This window comes from Bombyx mori, chromosome 25 (assembly GCF_030269925.1).
Source record: "Bombyx mori chromosome 25, ASM3026992v2".
In the NCBI taxonomy this organism is placed as follows: Eukaryota; Metazoa; Arthropoda; class Insecta; order Lepidoptera; family Bombycidae; genus Bombyx; species Bombyx mori.
Genome location: NC_085131.1, coordinates 7666567 through 7679959, shown reverse-complemented (window position 1 = coordinate 7679959; position 13393 = coordinate 7666567). Strand labels below are relative to the sequence as shown.

The following is a 13393-nucleotide window of genomic DNA, read 5'->3' as shown; positions in this document are numbered from 1 at the left end:
ATCCGAATTGTTCATCAATGAGAATGCCCTTGGATGAGACGAAGTCTCTGAGGCGTTTGTAGAGCAGACGCTCATACAGTTTGCCTAGAGACATGAGGAGGCTAATCGGGCGGTAGCTCGTCGGATGATTTTTTGATTTACCGGGTTTATGTATGCCGATAACGTCCGCTTCTTTCCACACCGCGGGAAAGATACAGTTCGCCATAGCGGCATTGAAAATAGATGCCAACATCACGATGAGTTGGACGGGTAGAAGTTTAATAACGCGGTTAGATATACCGTCGGAACCGAGAGCCTTGCGAGGACGTAGGTCTTTGATCAAGTCTTTAACTTCCATCGGGGTGACGGGTGGTAACGCATCCGAGGGTGGCAAGGAGGCTCTGCGTTCTACCTCACTGTCTACTAATTCTACATGAACAGGGTCCACGGATTGAGTGCTGGGTGTACACTGGGTTTGCAATGTATCGGCCAGTAGCTCTGCTTTTTCGTCATCATCGAACGCCGCGAGTCGGCCTGAGGGGCCTACGAGGGGGGGCATAGTTACTACCGTATCCGATTTGAGAGTACGAGCTAAGCGGTAGTAAGACCTTTGGGAGGGCGCGAGTCTTTCTAAGAAGTCAGACCATCTGGCATCTCGGACTTCGCCGATGCGAGACTTTACGTCGCGTTGTAGGGCACGCATTCGAATACGATTATCCTCGGTAGGATACCTATCGTAGGCGCGGATCGACGCGTTCTTAGCTCTAAGGAGTTCCCTAATATCGTCGGGCAATTTGAAGCGGTGAAGGAAGTCCTCCGCTACAACTTGCTTCGATGACCTATCTAATGTCGAGGTGATGTGTGACGTTAAGATGTCTATGGCTTCAGCGATATCCTGAGGAGACGGGGTAGAGTCCGGGCTAAACGGGAGCGATGGTGGATCAGATTCAGCCAGGCTGATTCCCAGCGTGTGCCAATCCACCACAGTCCTCGTGACGGGAACGGAATCGGGAGCGCGACCGAGCTTCATAACGACGGGACGGTGGTCTGAATCTAACTCTGAAACTACTTCGATCGAGTGTAAGCGCAGAGTTACGTTTTTTAATAACGCTATGTCGAGTATATCCGGGCGATGCGCGATATTTAGCGGGTAGTGAGTAGGGGTTAGCGGAGCGACGATATCGAAGGCGAGATCATCGACTAACGCGTCAAGTCGCCTGCCATTCGGGGTTGTGGTATATGAGTTCCACCTGACGTGTTTACAATTTAGGTCGCCCGCCAGAATGACAGAGCTTCCCATGCCGAGCAGCGCCTCGATATCACTGCTTAGAACGATCTTATCCGGTGGAAGATAAACTGACGCGATAACGATCGGCGTGTGTCCAGTCAGTGAGATTCGGCATACTGATGCTTCGATGTTAGAAAGCGCGGGGGGGTCGAGTGGGACGCAGTGCAGGGCACGTCTATAGTAAATGACGGTACCACCACCACGAGCAGTGAGCCTGTCGTTCCTAACCATGTTATAGTTCGCGATTTTAGGGTCGCGGCGCGCGGGCTTAAGCAGGGTCTCCTGCACCAAAAAGATGTCAATTTGATGGTCACGCAAAAAATCACAAACCTGATCACGTTGATTTGCGAGACCGTAAGCGTTAAAAAATCCTATCGTTACGGATAGGGGCTTTATTCTACTTATGTACGCCATTGATTACCGGCGGAGTGAGGGGAGGACGTACGTATTTAAGGACGCGTATACGTCAGCGTATTCTTGCACAACGGCGATGAAGTGTTGTGCAGTGGAGGCGGCGCGAATGGCGTCACCCAAAGCATTAACACGCTCAAAGTTGATCGACTGAAAAAAGTCGATCGCTAGAGCGAGATTGTCGGACGCGGTCGGAGTGCTGGTCGCGGGGGAGGAACGAATCACGGGGGAGGGACGTATCGCGGGGGCGGGACGAATCGCGGAGGAGGGAGCTACAGCCGTGTTCGTGTACGGCAACGGTTTAGCCCAGGCCGAGCCGCTGGGCACCGGCGCCGGCACGAAGGCAGGCTTAGCCTTCGGCACAGAGGGTGCCGTGGCTTTGATGTCAGGGCCGGAAGCTCGGAGGCGGTTTTGGCGCGCGACGCGGCGATTTATTTTAGGGGCTCGGGGGCATCCACGGTAATTCGCGGGGTGACCCTGTGTTCGGCACAGGACGCAGCTAGGTGGTTCAGTCGCAGTTTTTTGATCGCGAGTGCAAAGAGTCGTGGAGTGATCGTCCAAACACTTGACGCATCGAGGGCGCGCGTGACAATTACGGGAAGAATGCCCGTACAACTGACAATTGTGGTACTGGCTCGGAGTGCCTTTTTTATGAGGGGCTTCCACGGTGATTCCGGAAAGCCTACAGACCGTTCGGACGTTAAAAATTTGCTTACCCTCGGGGGTAGACTGAAGGGCGACGAGAACCATATTGTATGGCTCCCTCCCGCGTCCTGTGTGCATGCGGTGCACGGAGTTTACGGGTAGGCCTTGTTCGAGTAGGTCGGCCTTTACGAGCTCGGCATCTAACTCCTTGGGGATGCCACGTATGACTGCACGGAGCTCACGCTCCTCCTGGAGCGTATACGTATGATAACTTATACGCTCCTTTCGGAGGTAGCTTGAGAGGGCTCTATGGTCGTCGGGTGTTGCTACTTTTATCTGTATCCCGTTCACGAGGTTACGGGCACTGACAAAACTTATGTTCTTGGCCTTAAGGGCCAGGGAGACACGGTCCCAAGCAGCCTTCTCTTGAAGAATCAACGGAGGAGGGGCCTGATTTCTCGTTTGTGCCACCGGGCGCGGCGACGGCGTGGCACGGGGACAGGGAGCGACGGGGGTCGAAGGGCGGGGGCGTGACGCGTTCGCGGCTTTGCTTATTTTAGCGGCCGCGGAAGCTCGGGACTCCGCGGCGCGCTTCTTACCCTTTTGCACGAGGGTGAATCCATCTGTCAATGAGGCGGGAACGAGGTCAACCTCCATATCCGAGTCAGAGTCGGAGGACGAGGAAGAAGGCGCGGGAGCGGCGGACGCGACGGAGGCCGCAGACGATCGCTGAGGTAGAACGGAAGCTGCCACGGTAGACGCGGGAGTTTTTCGCGGGAGTATGGGGGACACGGGTGTGCTGGGCGCGACGGAAGCTGCGGTGTACGGCGCGGGAGTTTTGCGCGCGCTTGCAGGGGACGCGGGAATGGCAGGCGTGGCGGAAACGGCGGGCGCGGCGGGCACGGCAGAGCAGTTCACGGCGCGTTTAGCTTTGTAAGCTAAAAATTCTGCTTCGAGGGCCGGGTATTTCTCGCTTAAGAATTCCGCGAGCAGTGTGTTTGTTGGAGAGAACTCCATTTCTTCGGACTGCCCAGGGGGGGCTGCCCCGGGACTTAAACACGCGCTCGCCTTGCGGCGAGGCCCCTGCGTCGGTAACACTAAATTGGCCGAAGCGATTCTAGGAATTTTAGAAATTTTAGTGAATAGAATAAATATAATAGAATTAGAGTGAATAGAACCACTGCACAGTTCCCGGGCGGCAATGCCTTGCAATTAGGCGCAGGTACAAATTCCGAGAAACACTTGGGCCACAGATGTGCCACGAACAATGATCTATTATCACCGGTAGTCACTTCCGACAAAACACTAGGACGCCAGATGTGCCACGAACCGAGGTCGGGCGATCGAACGAACAATGAGCACGTCCACGCGCGTCGGTTGCTCAAATCGGAATGTGGCTCCAGGTAGTATGGATGAACTCTACTCCGGTGGCGGGTGGTGCGATGGTAAAAACGAGATGCTGGTATCATCTCGAACAATTCCTCAGAGCACTCCCCATGGAACATACGGTACAAAATACAGAGGGAACCGAAATCCCTCCGCAGACAGTTAAAATTTATTAAGTGGTACTTACGTTTATCGTGAAAAGTATTATAAATTATTTTTAATGAATGGGCATGTTGATTTTTAATAACCGTCCCATAGTGGTTCATCGTTTTTCAGAGGCTTTGGTATATTATTATCACAATTTAGATTACAGGAATTAATTCAAATCGCATTAAAAGTAGAGGGCCGCAGAAGTCGTGGCAGACCCAAACCCCGATTTATTACTGTTAGAGTAATTATTACTGTTACTTATAATATAAATTATTATTAATATTTATGCTTTATTAATATTTAATTATTTATTCAGTCATTTGTGTTTAAAACAATAATATAAACATTAAACATATTTTGAAAATTTTATAATAACGTAGAATAAACGTAACTATATATTATTACTAGCTGACCCGGCAAACATTGTTTTGCCATATATAAGATTTCTAGGGAATTTCTAGTGTAGAAAAAAAAACTAACTTATTGTAAGTGTGTAAGGATGTGGTAAATGAGTGAAAGAGGTGTGCTGTGAACGATGAGGGAATATATAATAAAAATAACAAAACCTCATTCAACCACATAATGAGGTATATTATAACAAAAAAAAAAAAAATGTCCAAATAAAAAAAAATATGTTAGGGGTGGACAACCCTAATCACTTAGGAGTATGAAAAATAGATAGTAGCCGATTCTCAGGCTTACTGAATATGCATAAAAAATTTCATGAGAATCGGTCAAGCGGTGTCGGAGGAGTAAGGGAACGAACATTGTGACACGAGAATTTTATATATTAAATGTTAATTATCGCCAATAGCGTTTGCGCCCATATATACTAGTAGGTACATTAACTCTTTGAGTTTCTTTCCAAACTAAAATATTAAATAAACTCACTAGAACAGCTAAAATTTTGTTTTTAGCTTTAGTGAAACAATAACCAATATTGCTAAAACACATAAAAGTAAAGATTTTACTACTTAGCAACACTAAATTTAACAGTGTCTTCTACAGGGTGTACTGAAATCATTCCCATAAATAAATAAAGGCCACGATCGGATAGTTATATCCAATTAGCTCAGTACTGAACGATAATCACTGACTATTTAAAATTTCAATTTTTTATGATAATTCAACAACATCAAAATAAATATTCACAAATTCCGTTAAAAAACAGAGGATAAAGGTCTTTGTCTATTTATAGCACATAGACACTATTTTAATATTAAGTTATTTTTATTTATTTATAATTTTCAACAAAATGTCTTTATGGCATAAGGAAACGTCGGAGTCGAATATTCGTCCGATCTCTTCGTGAGTTGATAAAATATGAACTTACGTAAAAGTATTTAGTGCTTAGATTTTTTTTCTTTTTATTCTAGCTTAGATAGGTGGACGAGCTCACAGCCCATCTGGTGTTAAGTGGTTACTGGAGCCCATAGACATCTACAAGGCAAATGCCGCCCCCCACCCTGAGACATGAGTTCTAAGGTCTCAGTATAGTTACAACGGCTGCCCCACCCTTCAGTCCGAAATGCATTACTGCTTCACGGCAGAAATAGGCAGGGCGGTGGTACCTACCCGCGCAGACTCACAAGAGGTCCTACGACCAGTAATTACGCAAATTATAATTTTGCGGGTTTCATTTTTATTACACGATGTTATTCCTTCACCGTGGAAGTCAATCGTGAACACTTGTTAAGTACGCATTTTATTAGAAAAATTAGTACCCGCCTACCCGTGCGGACTCACGCGAGGTCCTACCACCAGTAGATGGTTAATGCTTAGAAGTGCTTAGATTGGTAAATTAGCCTTCTTTTCCTTTATCATTATTGTATCGCGGAACCTCCCTAACTTCCTGTACATGCACGTGACCGGTCGATTACGTTGGTTTAATGCTATTTTTGTCGTAAACGAAAAGTGCAGTGCAACGCGTAAACTTCATTACGGCACTCAATTTGTGTTGATCGGCAGTTTTATTAGAAAACTTTATACGGACGCGGCGACTCGTTGAAATAGCGGCGGCGCATTGCAGTTTATTGTATCTCGTGACTGCAGGAAATATTTCGAACGGAACGCGTGGAAATGAGAAACGTGACGTAAAAGTACCTACTTCGGTGAAAACATAAAGTTACAATACGTTGTCGTGCACGAAAATTACTGGAGTGATGTCTCGAGAACGTTGGAGGAACATCGCACGAATATAAGTGATATTGACATTTGAATATTTTTTTATTATGAAATGAAAAGTTATATCCACCATTTGCCTGCGAAGGATTCTTGAATACTTCGGCCACACTGCAAGGAAAGACAGTGACAGCTTGGAGAAATTGGTGGTCACTGGAAAAGTCGAGGACAAGCGACAAAGTGGCAGAAACCCGACCCGTTGGACGGACCAGATTCGTGCAGCCCTTGATACCACAGTGCACGATGCTCTGCACTCAGCTGCAGATAGGAACAGATGGCGGTGCATTATAAAAAAACAAACTGTTTCAAGGCCATGACCCTCAGTAATGAGGAAACCGACGCAAGGAGGATGAGGAGGTAATGTGGTGGTACAGGATACAGAGTAAAGCGACACGTAACTCTCGAAAGGTGGACTGACCAGGTCAAGACAACAACGGCTTGTCCTCTAGACGTAAGCATCAGACACAGAGCCGGAAGGGAGAAGTGGCACCGGGTTGTAAGCCTCGTTATTAAAAAACATGACGGCCACGATCACCCTGCCAAGGGTCTACAGATTTAGAAGGAGACACAATGTCTTGATTGATCAAAATGCTAGGACTGATACAATAACTAAATTTCATAAAGTAATGTGTTGATAATAAAAAAAATAGTAAATAAATCTGGCATTCTAAGAGTGGGTCGGTTTGTTCTTGTCTCGTATGTTCTCTGTCAACCATAAAACAGCAGAAAATCTTAACTTAGAGTGGTTGACTTTTTGCCGGCTCTTCGCAAACTAGCTGAATTGTGACAGAGGGCACCTCGTCTTCCGTCAGACGCAGGTGTTGAGAGGTCATCATTGTTTCGGTCGGTCTTTGTACGTGGTACCACAATTATGAATGCGCTTGTTGCGTGCCTGCTTAAAAAGAGTCTTGCTTTCGTCGCTTAAACAGACCGAACATGTCGCCGACAGTAGCTGTGGTTAAGACGCTTAGCATCGTCTAGTAGAGGGCGATGCTCGTATCCACCACGTAGAAGGAGACGACAGAACATGACAGAGAGACAACTCTTCTCTCTGCACCGATCCGTCTAGCCCAGGGCAGAACGCCTCTAAAAAGCGCCCTCTCTCGGTTATTCGGCGGATTAGCGGAACTCGGAGACTCATTCGAGAGGTCAAGGTAGTCATTAGTAAGTCGAGCCTCTAACTTCCATCTTTGGTGACCAACATACTCTGTGCGAATCTGCGGCACAGGGATCTCGTAAAAGATTCGGCCCCCGATAAAAAAGGCTCATTGATTTTCATTGAATTTTTTTCTAATTTGTCACAAAAATTAGCCAATCGTGACAAATAGTTTCCAGAACCTTTTATCTTTTCCCGAATTTCTATTGCTCGCGCACGTGTCACGCGTACTCAAAGAAGCAAGATTAACTTAAGGTATTTTCAAAGCGACTCCAATGAAGCAACCTTCGAGCACGTGAGATTGCCCGGAGGAACGCGTGTCGATCGTTTGATGTCGTGTTTTATAGTAATCCAGTGTCTTGGAAAGGGGAAGCGCTGTTCCGCGTGCATTTACCCTTGTTACTTTGGCAACACGGACCCTCTTCAGTTTCCAAATGGCATGATCCAACAGACTTAACAATGCAAATAATATTTGTGTTTAGATTGTTCGAGATGTTTTAATAATTGAAGCATATTAATAAATGAAACGATTATTGTGCGCATGTGTAAGAAGCTATTAAAACAATCCATTCGAAATGTGTGGCTTCATTCCATACTATGAAGACGTCGTGGCTTAACAGATAAAATGACTGGTGCATCGTATCGACCGTGCGGGTGTTCGAATCCCGCAGGCAGGTACCAAATTTTTTGATGAAAACCTACGTGACAACGTGAATGACATCCTCTGTGAAGGAATAACATTATATAATAAAAATCAAACCCGCAAAAAATATAATTTGCGTAGCAAAAAGCAAGTACCGTCGCCCTGCCTATGTCTGCCTTGACGCAGTAACGCGTTTCGTTGCATACATTTCAAAATGAATCAGTACATTCAACACACATAAGTGGTTTTTGGTGTTACTAAATTCGGTATCGGTTCCAAAACCATTCATTTCTGCTTCAAAAATTGATACACTATCGAATTAACAAGTTAAAATAAACTTGGGTTTTGCAATTTTTATTTGTACTTTGTTATTAATGACTGTTTTTTCTCCAATGCCTAGTGTCTATTGCGATTGAGTTACGCGCTGCTAGATAAGGTGATTGATGCTAATGTTAATTTTGAAGAACATTAGCTTCATGTACACCTGATGTACGATCCCGAAACACCCTTCTGGCTTCAAATATATCTTGACACACAAACATTTTACCCCAACTCCGTATCTGCATACACAAACAAAAAACGGCCGTAACTTGCAGCAGAGTTAGTTGCAGCACTCACCCTAGACTTAGGCCCACGCTAATCTCGCAAAAACGTCGAGCAAGCGATTCAAAGTAAAACCGGCTCAAGGAGGCCCGAACTTTGTAGTAACACAGCTCAGACACACACGAGGTTGTATATTACTGTGAGGTCGCGTCTTTATCTTAGTTTCCGCCCGGACTGCGTTCACAAGCGATAGACTGAAAATACTAGCACAATAAAACCGGGCTCGCCGACTATATCGGGCAGCAAGAGGCCAGAGCCCGCTCCTTATCGGAAAACGGTTACAGTGATTCATTGCGTCTCTATTTACTCACCGATCACTTGGTCGGTGCAGCGTGAGTTCGCCTTTTAAAGTTCGCTTAATGAACAAATACTCGTAATGTTTTGATCCAATTCTACTTGAAATGATTTATATTACGAAATGATAAAAAAAGGGTAAAGTTTTCATTTCAGATTTTTTGGTTCTTATTTTTATAATCTACATTAATTTTTAATGCAATATTAAATATGACTACTCTAAACTAAGCTGCACTTGTGATTTTAATGGAAACTGAATGCTAATACAAAAGACTTATTAGGGTTGTACCTATTCCTAAGTTACACAACGATTTTCGGAACTTATATCTACTAATTAAAAAAAACTATACAGATTGAACTCTGTTGCATTTGTTTAAAGCTGTTGCTTCAAATCAGATTACATTATTTTGTTCGCGGCAGTTAATATACCAAACCGTGTCAGTTCATAATACGCCCTATTACCACTAATAACCTAACATTAATAAAAAACAAATCTGTATTATTCTTAAAGCATCCCATTCGCGTCTTGATCGCTAAGAAATTATTTTCAACATTCAAATTACTATGGCAAGTGGTTCCAACGAGAACATCCTCGCAATTATACGAGTAGTTATTGAATCAAGACTCGATGAAGTGAGATGATCTTGTTCACTGGACTAGCGGTAAACGAACCCAGAATATTCGATTGAGAGTCATTGAAAAAAATAACCACAGAGTTCTTAAAGTAACAGTTGAGTTTTAGTTATTCGTGTTTAAATTTTTCTAAGAACACGATAATATTAACTATACATAAACATAATAAGTATGCTTAGTAGCTGTTGACACACAAAAAAAAATTCGATTTTTTTCCACTTTTACGAGAAATAGAATCAATAATTAAATAATGATACGCGCTGGGTTTCGGGATAAATAAAAATTCTACTGAAGTACAAATTAAAACTGTATTTATCACTATATATTATATATATTATCACATTTACGTTGTAGATGTCTATGGGCTCCAGTAACCACTTAAGACCAGGTGGGCTGTGAGCTCGTCCACACATCTAAGCAATAAAAAAAAAAAAAAACTTAGGAGACTCACAGAACACTTTAGAATTCTTAATTCACTTCTTCCGCTTCACTTCAGGTGATGCGTTCGCTGTTTCGCTTCGAATAGTTCCGATGACTAACTAACTAACTGGGTGCCATCTCTGCGTCGCTTTTATAGTTGATACGACATCCCTAGAATCATCGAGCACATTCCTCACAAGTCGAGTACCGTCGATGTGTGTTTAGTGACAATAGATGGCGTTGTACTTCTCGAGCGTTCTAGATGCTACTAGACCCTTCAATATTCGTTCGACTATTCGGTGATAGATGACGTTACTCTTGCCGGCGTGACAATAATAATAAAATTTAACATATCAATAGAGTCTAAGTTTTGAGAGATCAGTGGTTGTAATTATATTTCCAATTTAATAAAGTTTTCATTTAAAATATTTGTACTGCCTTATTGGAAATTAGATTTGAAGGTAGAAATCGCAGTTCCCCTGAGTGTTCTCACAAATTACGGTATCGGGTCGACAGTCAATGAGGCGGGATTATCTCGTTCGCTGGACTCGCGGTAAACGAACCTAGAACATTCAATTCTATGCTCCCGAAGCGCCGATGTGACTTAGCATTTTAATAAACGATTATTTAATGCAAAGCACTCTGGTGGCCGAACGATTTTACTTTTGCTGACATCGTTCGAAACTTGTACCGATATCGTTATTTCTGATGCAGTTGCTTATGTTGATATTCAATAATTTTAAAGCGATTTTCATTTTTACAACGATATTTTACGCAGTACAGTCTTTCAAAACGTTTTGTATAATTTTTATACAAAATTTTATGTGCTCATATTTAGGGATGAAAGGGTATTTCGTTTAAGTGACATTTTTTCAACTTAACAGGAGAAGTCATTTAAGATTTGGAAAAAATATTTTACCAAAAAACTTCTTCAGCTATTTGAATGGTGTAAATTTAATTAAAGTTCAGTTAAAAACATCGAACTCTTGATGCTAATACGAAATAAAACGCATCTTTAGTTATAAAGATAAATATCGCATATTGAGCGAAATGTAGCTTAAACCGCTCGATGTGAACCACCAAATTTTCGCGATTTGGAGGGACATTCGATATTAATTTTGTATTTTAAATTAATTTATAATATTCACTAAATAACTAGATCGAAATTACTCGTGCCGTATGTTCTCGCTGTCACAGAAGTTTCACCAACACAAAATAATGCATTTTATTTATTAAACTAGGTAGGACTAGGAAATACGGTAGGCGGCCGCTTGGCCCTGCCCCTGGCATTGCTGACGTCCATGAGCGACGGTGACCACTTACGATCAGGTGGGCCGTATGCTCGTCTACCTAGAAAGGCAATAAAAAAAAATTAATAAATCTAAATGCACGAAAAAACTCTATTAGTTTATATTATTGTTCACAAGTAACGACAAATAAGCTCATGAAAAACTTACAGTAATCTCTGCTATAAGCTTTCAACTTACGACAAAATAGCCAAACTAGATAAATAATGCTGTATGAAAAAAAAACCACAATACAGACATAACTTCATTTCAATTGTGAATTTCAAAACAACAAAAAAAAATCAAGTAACTTCGTGCTCGCGTTTGTAAGCCTGTACAATCAAGTATGTATTTCATGAAGTAGCGAGTAAGACCAACTATTAAAATAAATTTGCGAGATGTAAAAGGAACGAAAATGAAATAAACATTATTATTGAATCAGCCGTCGCTTTGTGAATCGCATAATTACGATTCTGATATTTCGAGACTTCTAAAAATTTTCACCTGCTACTAATTCGACTGCGAACTACTGAATACTTCTATTTCCCGATATAACCCTCCCACTAATCATCAACATCAGCCCACCGATGTCCACTGCCGGACAGAAAACTCTCTTTCAAGTTTCGCCATAATGGCCGGTCCAACGCTACCCGCATCCAGCCCAATTCCCTTCTGACCTTCAGAAGATTGTCAGTCTTTTTCGTGGGAGGTCTACTCACATTGCATCTTCCAGTGTGTGGTCACCAATCGAGATTTTTTTGGTTCAGCGAGCAATGTGTTCTTACACACTACCACTTCAACCTCGCAATTCTTTGACCTTTGTCGGTTATCATGGTTCTAATGCGAATCCCCTGATTCTTGATCTGGTGTCGCAGGGAAACTCCCAGCATAGCCCCCTCCGTTGGTTTCTAGGGGACTTTGAGGCTTCTAATAACCTCTCAATAATTCCCAAATGGATTTATAACAGACACTAAGCCAGTTATAAAATTGTAAATCAATACCAACTGCACCTAAAAAAATAAAGAAGAAAAGTTTCTTAGGAAAAGCGTCTTAATGTCATATTTTATTTTCGTAGATAAATTAATTATTCGACATTTAGACATGGCAGCGTCTTCTTGCAAAGCAGTAAAGTTCGCCGTTACTTTCTAAAGCCGCTGCTGTCACAGTCCATTTATATAGGTCACGTTTTATCACACTCGGAGCTCAATAATACGGTGTCTATGTGTTCCAACCTTCTGTGATCAGTCCTTCTTCTAACTAGGCTTAACAGAGCCCTATGCGGTAAGTAGGAGCTCTGATTTGCCTCTGTCATTGATTCTTACTAGGTAATACATATATTGACACAATCGATATCACAGACAAAAAGTTTAAATTCCATATAAATCCTGATAGCTGGTAACACTGAGAAACATTCCGCCGACGCGCGGCGCTATTCTGAACCACAACGTGTTGCAAAGTTTCGCCTTATTTTAATGATGTGAAACCCGAAGATATACATACCGATATACCATAGACTATGTAGTTTTCGCGGGCAACATGTTATTTCCTGTTATTACCTTCATCGTGGAAGTCATTCATTAAGAACTGTTTAGTACGTATGTATAACAGTTTCGTATTAAAATTAGCACCTGTGAAACGGGCATAGCCGCATGCCTTGTTACTATTACTATTATATTTTAGGCCTTAATGTATAAATGTACCAGCTCGTAATCTGGTTATTATTAGACTGCTAACTAAGCTCAGAAACACCACAACGTCAATGCCATCGCTATACATAACATATTATAATTACATACAAATAAACTACCAGAGATGCGTCAGTTTATTTACTTTCATGCTCATTTACTTTTAAAAAAAAAATAGAATCGCTTTTGGAAAATTAAACGATGTTTCATCCGAAGATTTTCATCAAGTTTCCTTAAAAAAAAAACCCATTTCCTATCAATTGCGAAACATACCAGAATATTTACACCAATATCTACCGGCATTCTTTCAATTTCTGCCCGTCATACTAGATTGATTGATGCGCTCGACGCTCCATTCAAATCGACTGATAATAAATTTTGGACTAATTCAGTGGATCTTTTACTGAACATATTTACGGGTAAATAAAATCTCGTTAGCATGATTCTATTGATGGAAGCTTCGAGAATGACTGATCAGAATTAGGTATGCAATAAACTTGAGCTGGTAAAAGTTTAAGCAACGAGGAAACATGTTAAATTAAAAATTTAAACTCATTACACGGACTCAGTTTAACAAGATGAGGTATTGAATTATATTTTTTTTTTGTAGTTGTTTAAATTACTTGAGTATTC

General features: G+C 42.4%; 1 protein-coding gene across 1 annotated transcript in view; it reads right to left on the bottom strand.

Annotated features, from left to right (window-relative positions):
- LOC101743616 (nephrin) overlaps positions 1–8651 on the bottom strand; it is a 209281-nt gene extending 200630 nt beyond the window's left edge. Inside the window, exon 1 of the mRNA XM_062676155.1 lies at positions 8458–8651. The gene's annotated coding sequence lies outside the window, so the exon portion shown is untranslated. The remainder of the gene's footprint in view (positions 1–8457) is intronic.
- Between the last annotated feature and the right edge of the window lie 4742 nt (positions 8652–13393).